This window comes from Aegilops tauschii, chromosome 6 (assembly GCF_002575655.3).
Source record: "Aegilops tauschii subsp. strangulata cultivar AL8/78 chromosome 6, Aet v6.0, whole genome shotgun sequence".
Classification (NCBI taxonomy): domain Eukaryota; kingdom Viridiplantae; phylum Streptophyta; class Magnoliopsida; order Poales; family Poaceae; genus Aegilops; species Aegilops tauschii.
In genome coordinates, this window is record NC_053040.3 from 494,723,417 (window position 1) to 494,740,902 (window position 17,486).

Genomic DNA, 17,486 nt, shown 5'->3' on the forward strand with positions numbered 1-17,486 from the left:
AAAGGAGCAGCCAAGACGGCTTCCTCAGTAGCTGCAGAGTCAGCTCACCTAAAAAATGCTATCATTGCCATGCTAGAAGCTCGACCATGTTGTATCTTCCTCATTTAGTCCTCGAAGCTGAACTGCAGCTCCAACTCCTTGTGTTAAGAGACTATAGTGTTCATAATTTATGTCCCTGCAAAAAAGTTCATATTTCTAGAACACTATTCAGTTTTGCTGATCTGCCATCGAGCAAACAAAAGAAACTCCAGAATATTCTATTTATGCATCCATAGCATATGCTCTTTACCTAAAACCTACATGGAACATTTACACAGACGTTAGTATAGAGGAACTATTGTGGAATTTCAAAAAGGAAGCGAGCCATCATGATATGTAGTAAAACATGTATACCAAGTCAGAAACATAAAATTTGCATGTACCTTCAGACTGTAGCGTGTGTGGGAATTAACCTTCAGTAAGAAAATAAAAAGTAGAAAAACGTTCAGAGTTGGACTGCACCAAGTAACACATCACTTTGAAATTGGTTGAGTTATTTTATTTACCACCTAGGACGTAATGCTTATAACCAGTCCACCTGAAGCATGAAAGATGACAATGACCAACACCACGAAAGAAGACAGTTTTCAGTACACTGTTTAGAAAGCAGCAAGATAATTTATGATGCCCTGTGTATACATCAAGATATTTAACTCAGTCCACCTGAAACATGAAAGGAGACGGTGACCAGAAGCACGAAAGAAGACAGTCTTCAGTATGAATTTCTGAAAGCAGCAAGATAATTTATGATGCCTTGTGCATACATCAAGATATTTAACAAAAAATTAGATTGAGAGAGGCTACTTGCAGATGGTGGCACATAGAGCTATTCAACAGGAACAAATTACTTGGTAATGTAATACTTGAAAGATGAATATGTGCTGATGCATAAATTCCATTGGACATACTTGAATCAGACAAATGCCCAACGCAGCCGTAGAGCTGCTGCAAGTAGTGCAGATGTTGTATATCATGATGTGTACCCCACCCAGCCTCTACATCGATCTTCTTGAGATCCGGTCGTTCCTCCGCCATCGCCATCGCACCCGCCGGTTCTGCCCCGGGACGGCCGCCGTAAACCCTAGAGGAGGCTGGCTTCTCTTGCCGTCGCTTCGTCAGGGCTTGAGATGGTGGGGATGGGAGACGGGAGGCCAGCTTATGAGGGATTCAGAACATTTACTTTGGGGAGGTTTTCTTTCGCTTCCGCTTCCACTGGTCGAGGAACAGAGATCCAAACGGGAGGGACGTGGTCACGTGGATTGTGGAACACCGAGGGGTCATCTCGTAGGATGGTAGGTTTGGAGAGATGCTAAACACACGGAGTTGCTACAGGGCGTTTACGGAGTGGTTAATGGTGATTGGTTGAAATTTGATTAAGTTAGGCGGGGCCCCACAGTGAAAATCGCGCGGGGGGTGGGGGGCGGGGGGGCAATTAGAGAAGAGCAGGCAGCACGGTCCGTGAAAGTCCGTCGCGGGAGCCCCGTGTGTGTGTAGTATTATCGGTAGGCTCGTGGGTTGTAATAGCAGTAACTTAAGCCACCCATTGGTAAAAAACATTCGGGGGGATATGACATCAAGCGCTAGGTGAACATGGAGAAAAAAACGAAGAGATAAAAGTGACGTGGGTGAAAATTGCTGAGGTGGCTAATGATGATGTGGATGGGCTGCATGTTGAGAGAATTGGTAGTAGTGGGGATCAACTTCTTAAGAATGTAAGATATATTGGATCATATAACCATCCATCAACGTGCGATGAAGAATCACTCCAAAGTTCTTATCTAAGGGGGAATATAAGAAGAAATTATTTGTAGGTATGAAACCACATCAAAGTTATTCTTTTCGGTCAATCTTTTGAGCTATTTCTATAAGTGTCACAAACAACCCTAAAGTTCGTACTAAAATAACAACATACGATACACATCAACCAACTCTAATGTCACCTAGATACTCCAATGTCACCGCGAGTATCCGTGAGTTAATTATACGATATGCATCAAACAATTTCAGATTCATAATACTCAATCCAACACAAAGAACCTCAAAGAGTGCCCCAAGATTTCTACCGAAGAAACAAGGAAAAGAACGTGCATCAACCGTTATGCCTAGATTACCCCAATGTCACTTCGGGAATCCGCGAGTTGAGTGACAAAACATACATCAAGTGTTCTCAAATCCATAACACCATATGATCCAACTATATTAACAAAGCTCGCGGTACATCAAGACCGTGCCAAATTACACGAGGGAGAGAGAGAGAGAGAGATTAAACACATAGCTACTGGTACAAACCCTTAACCCCGAGTGTGGACTAATCCCTCCTTATCATGGTGGCCGCTGAGATGATGAAGATGGCCTTCGGTGATGATTTCCCCCTCCGGCAGGGTGCTGGAACGGGCTCCCAATTAAATTTTCATGGAAACAGCGGCTTGCGGTGGAGGAACTTTCGATCTAGGGTTATTTTTAGGGGTTTCTGAATATATAGGATTTTTTGGCGTCGGTCTCACGCTGATGGGGGTGGCGCGCCCTGGTGGGTAGTGGCCGCCTCCAGCCCCTTTTGGTCCTCCCACGAAGCTTCTGGTGCCTCTTTTGTTCCAAAAATAAATCGTCAAAAAGTTTCGCTGCATTTGAAGAACTTTTATTTCTGCTCAAAAAACAACACCACGGTAGTTCTGCTGAAAACAGCGTCAGTCCGGGTTAGTTCCATTCAAATCATACTAAAACCATATAGAATTGTTGTAAACATGGCATGAATACTTCATAAATTATAGATACATTGGAGACATATCATCATCCCCAAACTTAATTCCTGCTCATCCTCGAGTAGGTAAATCATAAAAAAATATGAAGTGTGAATGCTTGCATATTGTATAGGTTTGATCAACGTTAATTTCAATCACTTTTCCTAGCATCATAACAACAACTCTTCCTCATAAAAGTCATCATGATAAAGTAGCAATCGGTTTACATGTTATGGTTCAAACAATGCCTTCTCTTGAAACTTAACAACATATATTCTTAGTCACCAAACAATTGCAATTCAACTTATTCAACAAAGTCTAAGTAAGAGCTCCACATACTCAATCATCATATAGTCTTCTATGATTGACAGTACACAAAGCATATTTTAGAACAAATGGCATCCATTGAACACAGAGAAAGATATGGGCTTAATGTTTCGTCTCCCAACTCATTTATCATAAAGATAATTGTCAGCAATAATAATTCATGATCAAATATATTTGATTGGTCATATGTGCCTAGATCTTTCCTCACCAGATGATTCTTGCCAACTAGAGAATAATTGAGGTTGAAATGAGAATGCATACTATTGACTCTTTGATGCGGCTCGAACTACGTTGGTATTTCTCCAAAGAGGAAGGGATGATGCAACACAACTACGGTAGGTATTTCCCTCAATGATGTGACCAAGGTTATCGAACCAGTAGGAGAACCAAGCAACACTATTTAAACGGTACCTGCACATAAAGAACAAATACTTGCAACCCGACATGTTAAAGGGGTTGGCAATCCCTTCCGGGTAACGGTGCCAGAAATTGTCACGTTGACGGGATAAAAATTGTGATAGATTGGATAATAGATCTCGAATAAACGCGAATAAAATAAAGTGCAGCAAAGTATTTTGGGATTTTTGGATTAGTAGATCTGAAAATAAAAGCGAATAAAAATATATCTCAAAGGCAAATATGATAAGGAAGAGACCCGGGGGCCATAGATTTCACTAGTGCCTTCTCGCAAGAAAAATAGTATACGGTGGGTAAACAAATTACTGTTGGCCAATTGATAGAACTTTAAATAATTATGACAATATCCAGGCAATGATCATTATATAGGCATCACGTCCAAGATTAGTAGACCGACTCCTGCCTGCATCTACTACTATTACTCCGCACATCGACCGCTATCCAGCATGCATCTAATGTATTAAGTTCATGGAAAACGGAGTAATGCAATAAGAACGATGACATGATGTAGACAAGATCTATTCATGTAGGAATAGACTCCATCTTGTTATCCTTAATAGCAACGATACATACGTGTCATATCCCCTTCTGTCACTGGGATTGAGCACCGTAAGATTGAACCCATCACAAAGCACATCTTCTCATGGCAAGAAAAATCGATCTAGTCGGCCTAACTAAACCAAAGATTCGAAGAAGAAATACGAGGCTATAAGCAATCATGCATATAAGAGATCAAAACTCAAATAACTTTCATGGATAAAATAGATATGATCATAAACTCAAAGTTCATCGGATCCCAACATACACACCGCAAAAAAGAGTTACATCAAATAGATCTCCAAAAGACCATTGTATTGAGAATCAAAAGAGAGAGAGAGAGAGAGAGAGAGAGAGAGAGAGAGAGAGAGAGAGAGAGAGAGAGAGAGAGGAAGCCATCTAGCTACTAACTACGGACCCGTAGGTCTACAATGAACTACTCACACATCATCGGAGAGGCACCTATGAGGATGATGAACCCCTCCGTGATGGTGTCTAGATTGGATCTAGTGGTTCTGTAACTTGCGGCGGCTGGAATTGTGTTTCGTCGGCTCCCCTAGGGTTTTTGGATTTTCGGGGTATTTATAGACCAAAGAGGCGGTGCGAGAGGCGGCCGAGGTGGGCACAACCCACCAGGGCGCGTGTGGGCCCCCCGCGCGCCCAGGTGGGTTATGCTCCCCTCGGAAGCCCCCTCTGGTACTTCCTCGGCCCATCGTGTGTCTTTTGGTCCAAAAAAATCTCCAAAAAGTTTCGCTGTGTTTGGACTCCGTTTGGTATTGATTTTCACCGAAGTAAGAAACAAGCAAAAAACAGCAACTAGCACTGGGCACTATGTCAATAGGTTAGTCCCAAAAAATGATATAAAGTTGTTATAAAATGATTGTAAAACATCCAAGAATGATAATATAACAGCATGGAACAATAAAAAATTATAGATACGTTGGAGACGTATCACTCTTGCATAAAAGTAAATACTGAAAAGTAAAAGATAGGCCCTTCGCAGAGGGAAGCAAAGGTTTTCATGCGCTTTTTATTTTTGGATACGCAAGCTCTTAATGAAAAGGAACGTCACGTTATATCGCCTCTTATGATAGCAACCTTTATTATGCAGTCCGTCACTTTTACTACCTTGCAATCGCAAGTTTGTACAACGCTTATTTTCCCTTACAATAAAAGATCAAACATATTTAGGAGCATCGATTACAATTTACTTGACTGATCTTACTCGATCCATAGGTAGATATGGTGGGCACTCATGGAAAGAAACTGGGTTTAAGGGTTTTTGGATGCACAAGTAATATTTCTACTTAATATGAATTTTTGGCTAGAAAAAGATCCTAAGCAAGCACCACATGTTGGAGGATCCATAACAATATAACTTCTATGCAAATATACACAAGCATAACTCATTACGTTGTCTTCCTTGTCCAACTTCAACTAATTTGCTCAATTTCAAAAATAATTAATGGGTGGGTATCTCATCACTCAAGCATAACTCATTAATGACTAAATAATTATTGTTTTAAATGGAACCTCTTGTTGATGGTGACCTCCATCTTCTGGCCAGTGGTTTTGTCCTTGGCAGAGATATCCAGGATGCCGTTGGCATCGATCTCGAAGTGCACAGTTATTTATGGAATGCCTTTGGATGCTGGAGGAATGGAGAACTCAAACTCGCCCAATAGGTTATTGTCACAAGTCTTGGTTCCTTCACCCTCGTAAACCTGGATACGAATACAAGGTTGGTTGTCATAGAAGGTAGATATGACTATCTCCTTGAAGGTGGGTAGCGACGTGTTCCTTGGCATCATCACTGTCATGTCGCCCCCTTTCGTCCCCAAACCAAGAGAAGTGGGGTAGCATCCACCAAAAGGAGGTCCATAATCAAATTTCTCATTCTATCAAGTCAAAACGGCAGCCTGCAAAGCAGCACCAAAGGCAGCAGCTTCGTCTAGATTGATGCTCTTATTGAGCTCCTTCCCATTGAAGAGCTCCTGGAAGAGCTGCTGAATCTTTGGAATTCTAGAGGAGCCACCAATAAGAACAACAACATGAACTGAGCTCATTTCCATGCAAGCATCACTGAGGCAGTCCTCCACAATCTCCATACACTTCCTGAAGAGATCCATGTTGAGCTCCTCAAACCTAGCACGGATGATGGTTGAGTAGAAGTTGATGTCCGATCATACAAACAATTGACCTCAATGACCGTGTCTTTAGTGGAGGAGAGGGTCCTCTTCGCCCTCACGCAGGCTGTCCTCAGTCTCCTAAGAGCCTTGGGGTTGCCTCTGATGTCCTTCTTGTTCTTTCTTTAAACTCATGGACAAATTGGTTCACCATGTGGTTGTCAAAGTCCTCACCACCAAGGTGAGAGTCGCCAGCTCTGGCCTTGACCTAAAAAATATAAGACTCGATACAGACAAGGGAGTCATCAAAGGTACCACCTGCAAGGTCAAAGACGAGAGCATTCTCTACCAGATCACCCCTCTCGATAACCTTGTTGTGAAGGCCATAAGCCATAGTAGCAACAGTCGGCTTAGTGATGATACACATTACATTAAGACTAGCAAGCACTCCTGCATTCCAGGTGGCCTGCCGCTGCAAGTCGGTGGAGCAAGCAGGAACAATGACAACAACATCCTTGACGGTGCTGCCAAGGTAGGCTTCAACAGTCTCCCGCATCTTGACGAGAACCATTGAGGAAATCTCTTCAGCTGCATTGGATGCTCGGCTCCCGCATCCATGTCCAGGAACTGGTCCCTCCTTGTTCGTGGACGGTGATACGTCTCCAACGTATTTATAATTTATGAAGTATTCATGCCATGTTTACAATAGTTTTATATGGTTTTGGTATGATTTGATTAGAACTAACCCGGACTGACGCTGTTTTCAGCAGAACTACCATGGTGTTCTTTTTGTGCAGAAATAAAAGTTCTCGGAATGCGATGAAAATCAACGGAGAATTTTTCTGGAAAATATAAAAAATACTGGAACGAAGAGTTACCGGAGGGGAGGCCCGTGGGCCCCATGAGGGTGGAGGGCGCGCCCCTGTGCCTCATGGACTTCCCGTGGGGCCCCCTGACTTGTTCTCGACGCCAACCTCTCTTATAAATACCCAAACTTCCAGAAAATAACCTAGATCGGAAGTTCCGCCACCGCAAGCCTCTGTAGCCACGAGAAATCAATCTAGGCCCTCTCTGGAACCCTGCCGGAGGGGGCCATCATCACCGGAGGCCATGGAGGAGGATTCCGGAGGGGCCATCATCGCCATGAAGGCCAAGATCCAAAGGGAGAACCTCTCCCTATCCAGGGGGGAGGCCATGGAGGAGGAAGCACAAGGGGGAGAACCTCTCCTCCTCTCTCTCAGTGGCGCTGGAGTGACATCGGGAGGGGAATCATCATCGCGGTGATCGTCTTCATCAACATCAACATCATCATCACCATCCTCATCTTTTTTACGCGGTCCACTCTCCCGCACCCCGCTGTAATCCCTACTAGAACATGGTGCTTTATGCCACATATTATGATCCAGTGATGTGTTGCCATCCTATGATGTTTTGAGCAGATATCCTTTGTCTTTGGGTTGATTGATGATATAGATTGGTATGACTTGTATGTTTTATTTTGGTGATGTCCTATTGTGCCCTCCGTGTCGCGCAAGCGTGAGGGATTCCCGTTGTAGGGTGTTGCAATACGTTCATGATTCGCTTATAGTGGGTTGCTTGAGTGACAGAAGCATAAACCCGAGTAAGGGGGTTATTGTGTATGGGATAAAGGGGACTTGATATGTTAATGCTATGGTTGGGTTTTACCTTAATGATCTTTCGTAGTTGCGGATGCTTGCTAGAGTTCCAATCATAAGTGCATATGATCCAAGAAGAGAAAGTATGTTAGCTTATGCCTCTCCCTCATATGAGTTTGCAATGACGACTACCGGTCTTGTTAACGATTGCCTAGGATAATTCCGCACACCGACCCATCATTATTCCACACTCGCTATTTATAATATTTGGTAATATATTCTAACTTTATGATAACAGCGCCTACTTTTATATTTTAGCTCTCCGATACCATGCAAAGTTCATACCCACAACATAGTTTTATTTCTCGTTTCTAGTTGGAAGCAAACATTCGGTGTACGTAGAGTCGTATCTGTGGCAGATAGGACTTGAGAGAATATTGATCTTACCTTTAGCTCCTTGTGGGTTCGACACTCCATACTTATCACTTCCACCTTTGGGAATTGCTACGATGATTCCCTGCACTTGGGGATTATCAGATGGATGCCAGAGAAAATTGCCAGGTCAGTGTTGGAGATGCCCTTATTACCAAACCCCACTAATATGTTTAATCTGGTTTCAATTTTGGAAACAGCCAACGAAAGGTGCGCACCAGGCCATCACCATGCTAATCCAACGACCATCATGATAAAGGGTTTTCCCCGCTTATATTATAAAGCAACAGTCCAAGCATACAAACGACCATACAACAAAGGAAAATAAAAGAGCAAGAACAGTAAAGATACAAGACACCGAAAGAGCCACTAACAAACGACCATACAACAAAGGAAAATAAAAGAGCAAGAACAGTAAAGATACAAGACACCGAAAGAGCCACTAACAAGCGTCGAATGCAACAAGCGCAAGCCTGAGCATCGAGGCCCTCGGCGAACACGGTCTTGCACACGACAAGACAAAGGCAGGGTAGTGACCCGCGGCCGGAGGAGGCCGCGCTCCGTCAACTCCGCCGAGGCCTAGTCGATCAACCAGTCGTCTCTACCTCCGATGAAGTCCCACTCCCCACTCGCTCTGGATTGTAGGACGCCACGCCGTCGGCAGGTAAAGCCTCTCATCACCGAGCTGAAGGCCAAAACCAACTGGATGCCGGGGAGAAGACTACGAGCACGGCCACCTCCACTCGCAGCGCCACACCCCATACATCACCATGTCATTGCCGGATCAACGTCAACAGAAAGCAGTCGGGCAGGATCATCCCTGAAGAAGACAACCGCCCCCTGCACCGAAGCCCTGGCCACCCCTCCGCCAACCAAAGGTGGCGCCTTCAAGAAGAACAACGACGATGACGTGTCATCACCACCCAACCGGAGAATTTGGGCTTTCACCTGGTCGCGGAGGTAGAGGGTGAGGGAAGGACCTCAATACCACCACCAGAGGAGAACGACGCAGGACCACCGCCGGCATCGTGACCGCAACAGTCGGCCAAGGGCTTCCCCTGGTCCGTGCTCACTAGGGCTGCAAGAAAAGCTCGAGGCTCATGAGCCGCTCGAGATCGACTCGTATTTTGGCTCGACTCGAGATTGACTCGAAAAGAAATGAGTTGAGCATGAACACTTTATGCGGCTCGACTGAGAAATGAGCTGATCTTGAGTCAACACTAGATCGCTCGATTTTAGCTCGATAGCCCGATATCATATAATTGTATTACCTAAATTTGATATATATATATTTGAAAATGGAAAATTATTACCATATAGACAGTTATAAAAACATTACCATATATGTTGTGTGCGATTTTTCTCCATATTACCTACTACCATACATAGAAGCTTAATTATGTGTGGAGAAATTTTAGCCCCAATATGGTATGTGGTCAGCCATGTGCAAAATATCATGTTATTTTGGTCAAATTTTGAGATTAGACGCTTTTGCTAGTTCATCCATGATCTCTTGCTATTACTACCTCCGTCCGGGTTTATTAGGCCCCTGGTATTTTGAGCCAAACTTTGACCATTCATATGATTAATAATATACAAAATATATGCTACAAAAAGTACATGGTTGGAATTGTATTCCAAAGAGCTTTTCGAAGGTATAATTTTTGTGACATATAGTTTACATTTTATTAGTTAAATTTTTTGTTCAAACTTTAGCCAAATATGAGAAGGGGCCCAATAAACCCAGACGGAGGTAGTAAGTACTAGTCTTCAGTTGAAAAATTATAAGTTGAATTATATAATGGTTTCTTATATTGTGTTTTGGCTTGTCTTGTTTAATATTTTTTCTTATAGGTAATTTAAAAAATCATCTTATTTAGCTCAAGATCGGACTCGAGATCGTTACAAGCTGAGCATGAGCCAATTTCTACAGCTTGACCTCGAGCTTCGATAAGTTCGAGCTTGTCGAATTTTAGTATAAGTTGAGCTGAGCCTAATACAACTCGCTCGAACTCGACTCGTTTGCAGCCCTGGTGCCCACCCAACCCTCCATCGCCAACCGGCCGCCAGAGCTAGGCACATGGATGCCGGCAACGAAAACCGACGGGGCAGGAAGAAGCTTAAGGGAGGAGGCCACCACTCTAGATCCTCTCAAGGGGCCAACAGGGAGACCCTAGGAGCCAGCTCCATGTCCTCCGTCGGCCCGCCGCCCAAGCGGCCAGGCACGGCGCCCTTCCGCATCCACACCGACCACCCACCGACGGGGAGCCGCTGCGCCTCCCGGCAACGACCGCCATCACAGATCTGGCGCATCACGCCAGGAACCACCTCCCGACGCACGCCCATGGACGACCACCACAGGCCCTTTGCACCGCCGCCATGCACCAGCCACACTGCACGAGCCTGCCGCCGCACCGCCCCGCCCACTTCTAGCACCGCGCCACCACTCGATCTCGCCGACCCGTGCCAGCCACCATTGGAGCAGGGGAAGACATGCCATGCAGCCGCGGACACAGACAGAGCTTCGCCGTTCCGCGCGAGCCGGCGGCGGCGAGGGGAGAGGTAGGGGATGGGCTCGGGGGGCAGCGGCTAGGGTTTCCCCTCCGCGTTGCTCGCACGAGCGACATGGAGGGGGAGGGGGAGTAGCTTCCATCCAATGGTTTGATAGTTAGCTAGGATCAGTAGTCTGATTACAAAATTAGTTAGGGTGGGTATCTCATCACAAGGCATCAAATCTCTTAAATAATCATGAGCACTGATGAGCGATATGCATTCCTTCTATCACTACAATTATACGCAAATTGTGTGCAATAGCTTTGATGTTTGCTATCTCCACTCACCACAAAACAAAGTTTATTGAACAACCCAAAATGATCATGGACTCGTAACTGGTGGCTGCTCTCGGCGTCCTCGCGTGGGGTGCAACAGCGGTCACCGGCGGCATGGCAGTGAGGCTGTGTCGGGGGCGGAGGCTTGTGTGACGTGATGACCAGATCCATCTGCTTGTGTGGAGGCTGGCTGCTACTAGGCATTGGGCCTGCCACGTCTCGGTGGAGTTAGGCCAAGGGACCATGGTTGTTGCTGTCATGCGTGATGCGGCGTCGTGGGTCTTGGCTGCCGAACAATTCTGCTTTCCGGCTTCAGATCCGGCCATGTCGGTCCCTAGGTCGGTGGCTTGGACAAAACTCTCTTCTGCGAGATGGCAATTGACGGTGATGTGCTGCACGATTTGGTGCAGTGGCCTCTCCGGGTTGCAATGGCCACCGAAAGATCTTTGCGAGAATTTCTCTCTTCAGATCCGGTGGTTGTCTTTGATGGTGAGATGCAATATATGGACGACAGCTTGACGCAGAGGGTAAGGTTGTGCAGTGGCGGAGATTGGTTTTGTAGCCCATCACACGCAGTTGCTAGGATAGCGAAAAAGTGGTGGCGACAACATATGATTGACTCCGGTGGTGGTGCTTCTCAAGTATGTGGTCTTGAGCTCCGGGGTGAAAACCTAGGTCTCACACGAGTTGGTCATACATGGCAATGGCGATGCTTTGCGTCGTGATCTTGTTGAAGGCATTGCTCAGATAAGCTCAGGCTGGTTCTTCAGGGAGAAAACCTAGAATGATGGTTGGATCCGGTGACGGCGGCATAGAATGCTGCTCCCTTCGTGAAGGCGTTGCTGTTGAGGAACCTCATTGTCTTATGTGTCATGAGATGGTTGATGCGGATACGGTTGTTGCTGTACATTGTTGATTGCAAATTTTGTTTGATTTGATGTTTTTCTCCTCTCGTTTAGGCATAGCTTTGGTCTTATATGACTTTGCTATGTGCCGGCGGGTTTTTGTGTGTGTGCGTTGGTGTTGACTGTGTGCATCCTAACTCTCCAGAGGCCGAGTGTATGCTTACTGTGTTTGTATCCACTTGATGCTTCATTTTTTTTTTGAGGAACAAGAGTAAAGTTACTCAAGAGGAGTACGTTCCGAGAGCATCAGGGTCTGAAGAGGATCAGGAACTGACGCGATCATAAGTACATCTCCATTCAGTCTAGCTATCGCTGCCATTTCGTGTGCAAGGTTGTTGCATTTCCTCCCAACAAAGGTAATTTTGTGAGATGCGAATCTCTACAGTGCTTCTTTGATGTCATGGATTATCCCATAGTGCGGAGAGCGAGGCACACCTGGGGCATTTAGCAAATCAGTTGCAACCTTGCAATCCATTTCCAGCTCCACTGGCCCACGATACTTTGCTCCCAAAGTCTGCACTCCAATTAAGGCTGCACGCAGCTCTGCCTCCTCGACACAGCTTGAGGTCGCAAGATACTTGCCCACTGAAAGGAATACGTGTCCTTTGTAGTCCCTAGCAACGGCACCAGCCCAGCTTTGCCCACTGTCCCGGAGGAAGGCTGCATCAGAGTTGATCTTTGCGATTCCCCGCTCGGGTGCAGTCCACCTCATGTGTTCCTGGGTTGCCTCCCGGATGGTTGTCTCCGTCAGCATGGCAGGGGCCTTCTCTGAATCAGAGATGGGATTTAGCGCAGCTTGCTGGAGGTCCTCCTCATATTTTAACAGGAAGGAGACCGACTGCCTGATTGTTTCTTTCCCGTTACCATGGACACAGTTATCCCTCAGAAACCAGCACCTCCATAGAAGCAGCAGAATCCTCGTTTGTGTGGCCTCAGGTACAGTGCTTAGCAGAAGTTGCAGCCAATCTGGTCCAGTACACCGGAAACAAGCTTCCGGTGGCAGGTCCCAATCTTTCCTCAGGGCATCCCTAAGGGCTCTGCTCTTTGTACACTCAATGACTGCATGAAATTCATCTTCCTCTCTACAACCACATAGATTGCAAGTATTATCCAACTCCAACGTTCTTCTGAACTTGTTCTTTTTCGTTGCTAGTGTATTTGTTGCGATCCTCCACCCAGATATTCTTACTTTAGGTGGAACCCTTCCCAAATGCTCCTATCTTGCGCTGTCCCGGATGAGCTAGATGTTGCAGGAACAGTTTGGCCTTTGAGTGATGCAGCAAGCTTATAAGCGCTTTTTACTGAAAACACACCGTTCCGCTCGCAGTGCCAAGCAATACAGCCCTCCACCTCGGCGCTCAGAATGCGGACTTTGCAGATCTCTTCCGCATCGAAGTCATGAAAGATTTGCTTAATGAGATCAACATTCCACTCCTTCCTATCCGGGAGCATTAGTTGGTTCACCCATCGGAGTCTCGATCTCCTCACAAACGCAGCTGTTTTAAGACCTTCATTTCTAGGAATCCACTGATCTCTCTGTATTTGGATGTTCTTTCCATTTCCCACCCTCCAGATGATTCCTTTCTTAAGTAATTCCAGGCCAGCCTCTATCCCTCTCCAGACCGGTGACGCATCTGACGCAAAAACAGTGTCAAGCAGATTGCCATGCGGGTAGTACTTTGACTTGATCACTCTGGCGCATAGGCTATCCGGATTTTGGAGGAGTCTCCAACTCTGTTTAGCTAGAAGAGCTAGATTGAAAAGGTGCATGTCTCTGAATCCTATACCTCCCGCTCGTTTTGGCTTTATCATACGTTCCCAAGACATCCAGTGTACTTTCCTATGGCCCTCCTCTTCTCCCCACCAAAAGTCTCTAATCATCCTTTCGTATTTCTCGCAAAAGCCTTTCGAGAAGAGGAACATACCCATTGTGTAGCACGGTAGTGCCTGAACTATATTTCACGTGAACTTCTTTTGCTGCATACGACATGAAGTTCTCAGAGACGTCACTGCATCTTTTTCCGAATTTGTCCATGATAGGCTGGAAGTTTTCATCCTTCATCCTGCCCTCGGGTGTGGGTAGTCTGAGGTACTTGCTCTCAAATGCCACGGCCACTACCCCCAGCACGTTTTTGATTTCATCTCTGGTACTTGCTGGGCAATGTTCACTGAATAAGAGTGAGCATTTGCTCTCACTCAACAATTGCCCAGTACACTTCTGGAATATGTACAACACTTTCCTCATGGTAACCGCTTGTTCCACCGTGGGTTTGAAGAATAACAGACTGTCATCGGCGAACAAAAGGTTGGATATGCCCGGGCTATTCCTTGCAATTTTAATAGGTGTCAGATTTCCTTCCTCGATCTCCTTATTGATGAGCCTGACCAGGCCGTCCGCTACGAAGAGAAAAAGATAGGGGCTAAGAGGGTCTCCCTGTCGCAGCCCCCTGGTTGGGATGAAAGGAGCCAGAAGTTCCCCATTAAACCTTACTGAATATCTGACCGTACGCACACATTGCATGACCCAGTTAATCCACTTCTGGCGGAAGCCACATCTTTCTAGTGTCCCCTCGAGGAATCTCCAATCAACCCTATCATAAGCTTTTGCCAGATCTAACTTGTAAGCACAGTGGGTATTATGACTGATTCTGCTGTGTTGGATTTTGTGAAAACACTCGAAGGCAATAGTAGCATTATCAGTTATCATGCGTCCCGGGATGAACGCGCTCTGAGTCTTTGATATGATCTCATCCAAGAAAGGACGAAGTCGGTTTACTAGGCACTTGGATATCACTTTGTAAATGACGTTGCAAAGACTAATGGGTCTGTAATCCTTCAGCGATTGTGGGTCTTTGCCTTTTGGAATAAGAACAATGATAGTATCATTAATCCCTTCTGGTAAGTCACCATTCTCAAAGAAATTTAGAACTCCTCTTATCACATCCTCCTTTACCACATCCCAATTCTGTTGAAAGAAGCGTGCTGGAAAACCGTCCGGCCCGGGAGCTTTGAGAGGTCCAATCTGAAACAAGGCGTCGGATATTTCCTTGGGTGAGAACGGTTTTGTAAGGACAATGTTCATATCCTCTGTGATGCACTTTTGGACAAGGTCTAGTAGACCATCAGGGACCACATCAGTCTCCTGCTTGTATAGCTCCTGAAAGAAATTCCTCGTCATATCATGTAGATCCTCTCTGTTTTCTATCCACACTCCTGCACTATTCTTCAGTTTTGAGATGTCATTCTTTTTCTTCCGCCATGTTGCTTTCCACTGGAACCATTTAGTGTTTCGATCGCCTTCCCTTAGGTATATGGCCCTCGATCTTTGCCTCCACATGATTTCTTCCCTCAGCAAGAGTTCATCTAGTTCAGCTGAGAGTTTTTTGATCTCTCTCTGGTTAGCTTCCGACCATTGGTCGTTCCATAAATAGCTTAATCTCTTCCGAATCGATGCTGACTTCTTTATTACTGACCCAAAGTCTCTGTTGGCCCAGCCTTTTAAATCTTGCTGCATGCGACTGATTTTGCTGCACACTTCCTGTAGGTTGTTTGCTGTAGCTGTGTGGTTCCATCCCTCTTCTATTGCCGTTTTTAGGGATGCAGCTCGTTCCCACATGTGCTCGTATCGGAAAGGACGTTGTATCTTTTCTCCTACCGGCCTCCATTCCTTCCGTCCTCCCAGTCTCAAGAGGATTGGCAGGTGGTCCGAGCGGGAGGAACAGATGTGTTCAACCGTTGCATACTTAAAATGTTCAGACCAAGAAGGGGTAGCAACTCCTCTATCCAACCTCGCTCTTACATTGTTGCGTCCGTCTTGCTTGTTGTTGTATGTCCAGATAGGTCCTTTGTATCCCAGGTCCATCAGGTTGCACTCTGACAGTACCTTTCTAAAGTTTTCCATGTTCCTCTCTGACCTCTTTGCTACTGAAATGTGTTCAGATTGACACATAGTTTCATTGAAGTCACCTATCATCATCCAGGGAGCACTAGAATTAGGTTTGATTCTACGCAAAAGATTCCACATATTATGTCTTTCATGAGCCTTTGGTTCGCCGTAAACAAATGTACCACGCCATTGTATCCCATTTGAGCTCAAACGGATCAGCACATCAATATACCTCGGTCCAACGGCAAGCTTTATTACTTCCACATTTTCATCATAGAAAAGCGCGATGCCGGCACTTTTTCCAGTGCCCGGCTGCGCAATACAGTGTTTGAGGCCAAGCCTCCACTTCAGATTATTAACGTACGGGGTGCTTTGCCGCGTTTCAGAGAGGAACACCACCTTGGGTTTGTACGTATGCACGAGGCATACGAGTTCTTGGACTGTCCGGGGTTGCCCAAGTCCCCGGCAGTTCCAACTTAGGACCGTCATTTTCCCTGACGGGCACCGCCATTAGCGCCCGTCAGTGTGCCGGTAGCCCCTGAGCCGGTCGCTTCCGTTCCACCTGAACCTTCCATGCTTTTGTCCTCTCCCTCTGTATCACCTGTCTTATTCTTTTTGCTCTTGTCCTCTCTCTTTCCATTGGTGCCTGTACTATCCTTGTGTTTGTCGCTGCCCGTACCACGATCCCCACGCTTTCCCAGAACCGAGGATGATCCATCAGCTGGTTTTACACCCGGTTTCCTCAGCACCAGCAGAGTGTTCTTGTCATTTGTTTTGTGAACCCCATTAGCTTTCACCTTTTCCCCTGAGCCACAAACCTGCTGCTTGCCTGCATCCTTCTTGACTGTCTGGTTCTCTGCCTGTACCTCCTGCTTGTGCTCATTTTCCACATCGCCAATCTGCATTCCGTTCTGCAGCTGATCTTCAGGCCCCCCAACGATCAGGCCCTCAAGGTTGGCCTGGGGAGCCGGCGGCGCCAGGGTTGGTGAAGGGGCAGTCGCCAGGTCCGAACGATAGCGAGGAACGGGGCCAAAGCCCGGAGGGGCTTCCATGCTGGACTCTTTGGAACTCTGATCGTCGTTCGCTTCATGAGCATCAACGATCGAGCGAGGTGGGGAATTGTTGGTGGCGGCCCCCTCGTCGATCGCAGCAGGGACAGAGTCCGAAGTAGGATGTGGAGGGGTTTTGTTGGTGTTGGACCCCCTCCACCTCCATTCCAAGTTTTGAATCTGGCGTCTCCTCCGTCGTGCTTTTTCCAGGTCCGAGCCTGATGGCACTAACCGCTGCAATCGCAGCCTGCACCGTCGGGTCCATCAGCACATCCTCAGGGATGTCCATGCTATTTCCTGCTGCATGCCTCTCCGATTCTGCTCTTATCCCACATCCGAGCTCCGAGTCAAAGTGCAGATAGCGACGGGCGTTGACAGTGCCAAGGTTGACATAGCTATTCCTACCATTACTGTGCTTGAAAGGAGAAGCGTGCAATGCCACCGAGAACCTCATCTTTTGGAGGTCTACGGGTAGCTTACAATCGCGCTGGCTATGACCGAGGAAACCACAGTAGCTACAGAAACGAGGGACTCTCTCATATTTGACCTCTAGGAAGAAAACTTCATTTTCAGCAAAATCATGAGA

The 17,486-nt window shown here is 46.3% G+C and overlaps 1 pseudogene; it reads right to left on the bottom strand.

Moving 5' to 3' along the window:
* Positions 1 to 5,572: 5,572 nt before the first annotated feature.
* LOC120967254 (heat shock cognate 70 kDa protein 2-like) lies at positions 5,573 to 14,210 on the bottom strand (annotated as a pseudogene).
* Positions 14,211 to 17,486: the final 3,276 nt, after the last annotated feature.